Source organism: Lynx rufus, unplaced genomic scaffold (assembly GCF_022079265.1).
Source record: "Lynx rufus isolate CCGP_SWC_20201006 ecotype Redwood Valley unplaced genomic scaffold, mLynRuf1.p SCAF_9, whole genome shotgun sequence".
In the NCBI taxonomy this organism is placed as follows: domain Eukaryota; kingdom Metazoa; phylum Chordata; class Mammalia; order Carnivora; family Felidae; genus Lynx; species Lynx rufus.
In genome coordinates, this window is record NW_025814897.1 from 106,558,976 (window position 1) to 106,562,748 (window position 3,773).

Sequence of the window (3,773 nt, forward strand, 5' to 3'; positions counted from 1 at the left end):
AGATTCCACCAAAACTACTGCTAGAACTGATCCATGATTTCAGCACTGAGCCAGCTCCTGCAGAGCCAAGTCCTCTCCCCACGACAACTCGGCCCACTCCGCCACTCCCCGCCTTCGATTCTGTCCATTATGGCGCCCACGGCCACACGCCTTGCTCTCTGTGCCTCTTGTGCCCACGTGTGAAGGTGACACACTTAAATTACATCTTTGTCAAGAAATAAGATATTTAAAGGAGTCTCACAGCACATCGACTGCTGGGTTGAGGTCACCAGGTTCAGTCACAAATGCCCACAGGGACTGAATTTCAGCACCCAGGAGATGTGCCATCGGGTTGAGTTGCCACACCATGAGCCTGGGAATCTCCAGCCAGTACCCCCAAAGTCCCCTCCCACCGCTTTTCCACTCTCTAACCCCTGTATCCCCTTTGCAGTGAAAAAGTAGAGTCCTCTGCCCTGGCATATCAGAGGAAAGATTCCGGGAGGCTCCTCCTTCCACTAAAAACCTCACCCTCACTCTCAGTCACCTCTGGGTTTATCTGCCAGATTATGGGAATAGTTTTCTCACGACTTGCATGGTTTGCTATAGTCACCTCAGGTATATTTAGTTGACCGGCCTCCCCGGTTTCCTGTCTTGTGCCCATTCTACTTGCCTTTTGTCGGTTAAAACTTTACTGACAACTTCTTGTGACTGACAGTCTATGCTCATGTGTCATCCCCAGGAGCAGTATGACTAACCTTCTCTCTCTTTCTTTATCTATTACAGGGGACACTCACGGCATCGTGTGGAATTTAAATCTTACATCGTAGTACCTCTGTCTTGCAGTGATTACCTGATCTTCTGGAAAATGTAAAGGTTTCAACATTTGCTTCAATAAATCATTTGCCTTGCACTTGTCTATTTGTCTTATTATCCAACACATTCCGGCCTTGAGCTGGGATGGCTCTTGCCGCAAAGTGGCCATTGGGTGTTGTCAATAGTAAAGTTCAGAGCACTAATGTCCACTTACCTATGGGAGCCTGAGAAAGCAGGATCACAGGAGGAAATGTTTGCGCAGGAATCATCCTGCATCATTTTATACATTTCCCATTCACAGGGCCTTGAGTGAAAACAGAGTTTCAGGGCAAGGAGCAATGAAAACATTCCTGCTATGGTTTTGTATTGAAGGATACCCACAGCCCAGCTCCCAACCAGCAGCATCACTAATGTTTTGTCCTCATCGCAAACACAGCCAAACTGCTTGGTCCTCACACCTTCGCTGGGGTTTCCATCCTATGAACTGTCCCGGGCAATTTGTCTTATGTCCACTTCTGAATTGTTAGTGACTCTCCAGAGTTCCTCCTTCAGTTACGTCTTTTCTCACTTTGCACACACACGTTGCTCATCAGGTCTAGATCACTCACTGACACCTGGAGCTGATGCTTTTTCCCACACATTCTCCCAAGAGCTCCAGAAACGGCATCCAGCTGCCATCGAAGCATCCGCATTCAAAGCGCCACAGTTACATCCGAAGAAATATATAAAACTGTACACCCTGTCTGCCTACAACCAACTCTCCCTTCCCTGAACCCCCTTTCTGGCTAATGCCCCAAACACAGAGGTACCCAATGCAGAAAATGTGGGTACATCCTAGGCTCCTGGATTCGTTTCCAGTGGCCGCTGAAACATACTACCCCACACTTGGTGGTTTACACCAATTATTTTATCAGAGTTTGGGTGACAGAGGTCCTCATTCTGTAATACTTGGCAGTAGTCGTGTGTCAGCAGGGCCACATCCCTCTGGAAGATTGAGGTGAAAATCTATTCATGGCTGCTTCCAGCTTTGATGGCTAGAAACCAGCTTTCCCTCTCTTGCCCCCACCACTCTATCTCTGCCTCAGACGTCACAGGGCCTTCTCCTTTTCTGTGTCTCTGAATCTCCCTCTGTCTCCCTCATATAAAACATATGGGGTTGCATATATCCTAGAAATCCTGAAAATTCAGGAGAAGCTGCCCATGTCAGAATCTAGTTTTTATTGCATCTACAAAGTCCTCTTTTTTTTTAATTGTTTTTCACGTTTATTTATTTTTGAGACAGAGAGAGACAGAGCATGAATGAGGGAGGGACAGAGAGAGAGGGAGACACAGAATCGGAAGCAGGCTCCCCACTCTGAGCCATCAGCCCAGAGCCCGACGCGGGGCTCGAACTCACAGACCGCGAGATGGTGACCTGAGCTGAAGTCGGATGCTTAACCGACTGAGCCACCCAGGCGCCCCCCTTTTTTTTTAACCATGAGGGGCATAATTGCAAGCTGCAGAGAATAAGATGTGGGTATGGTTTGGGGTTCCTGGGTGGCTCAGCTGGTGAAGAATCCGACACATGATTTCAGCTCAGGACATGATCTCACGGTTTGTGAGTTCAAGTCTTGTGCTGGTCTGTGCATCGAGAATGCAAAGCCTGCTTGGGATTTTTGTCTCCCTCCCTCTCTGCCCCTCCCCCCACTTTCTATCTTTCTCTCTCTCACTCTCAAAAAAAAAAAGATGTGTGTATCTTTTTGGTAGCTTACTACATTCATCTCCCCCCACCCCGACATACAAAACTTCACTGAGTTCTGCCCCCTCCGCTCCCACTTCCTCACTTCTGAGCTTCCCTTCCTTGCCATCCCCAGGGCTGTCATCACAGTCCAAATCCAGTCCTGTCCAACTTGGCTTACGTCTCCTACATGGTTCTCTGGGGTATGCGATACCCTTCCTGTAGTACATCCTCCTCATCGATGTCACAGCCACCCTCCTCTCAAGCTGTCAATCTGATCTCACTACTATAACCATGAACTACTAGAGGGCATGGGCTTCCAAATGCTATGATATGAGTAAGAGGACTTTGTGAATCTTAAACCTAGCTCTCAAATCATACTAGGTAGTTGATGCTACCTCTGACCGAGAAACAGAAGCTAATAGCTATCTAGTATCATCAATTCTTAGCAACGCCTTTAGAGTAGGTGTGTATTTTTAACACATCAGGAAACACGCACACTGAAATAGGTCCCCATTGTGTGAAACACATTCCATAGTCAGCCTACGAACTATGCTCGGTGGACACAAGGATCATGGAGCTCTTGCAAACTCTGAGAAACGTCCAACTTTTGATGTCGACTCAGCTCCTGATCTCACGGTTTGTGGGTTCGAACTGAGAGTGAGAGAAATCAATAATTCAGAACAACAAATTGTTTCAATCATTATTGTTGATCAAATAGTGAGCACTTACATCTACCGAGCACTCTTATGGGTGGGTCATTATCCCAGAAGGTTTACATGTTCTGTGTCAGTCCCTGCTAGTATCCGGGAAGGGAAAAGATGATTACCACCATCGAATGTGAGGAGGAAGAATGTCTTACTCAAGCGTTCCTCACCCCTGGCTCTGTGTTAGAATCACCCAGGAAGACCTAAAAAGCAAAATGATGCCCAGACTTCCCCCCAGCTGCTGTACACACATGTAGATATCTCTGCAGGTAAAACCCATGCAGTCCTCATTTCCTCATCTCCAACTCCTTCGGGTGCCAGCTGCTCAGTGACTAGGGAAGCAGGTGCCACCTGTTGACCAGGAAGAAAGGCAGGACCTCCATGAGACTCCGATGACCCTAGCATCACCACAGTGCTCACCTTGAGAACCTTCTTTTCCTTTTTTAAGTGTTATTTTTATCGAAGTAGTCTCTCCCTGCTACAGGGGGCTCAAACTCATGACCCCAAGATCAAGAGTCCCGTGCTCTTCCCAATGAGTCAGCGAGCCACCGTCTCCC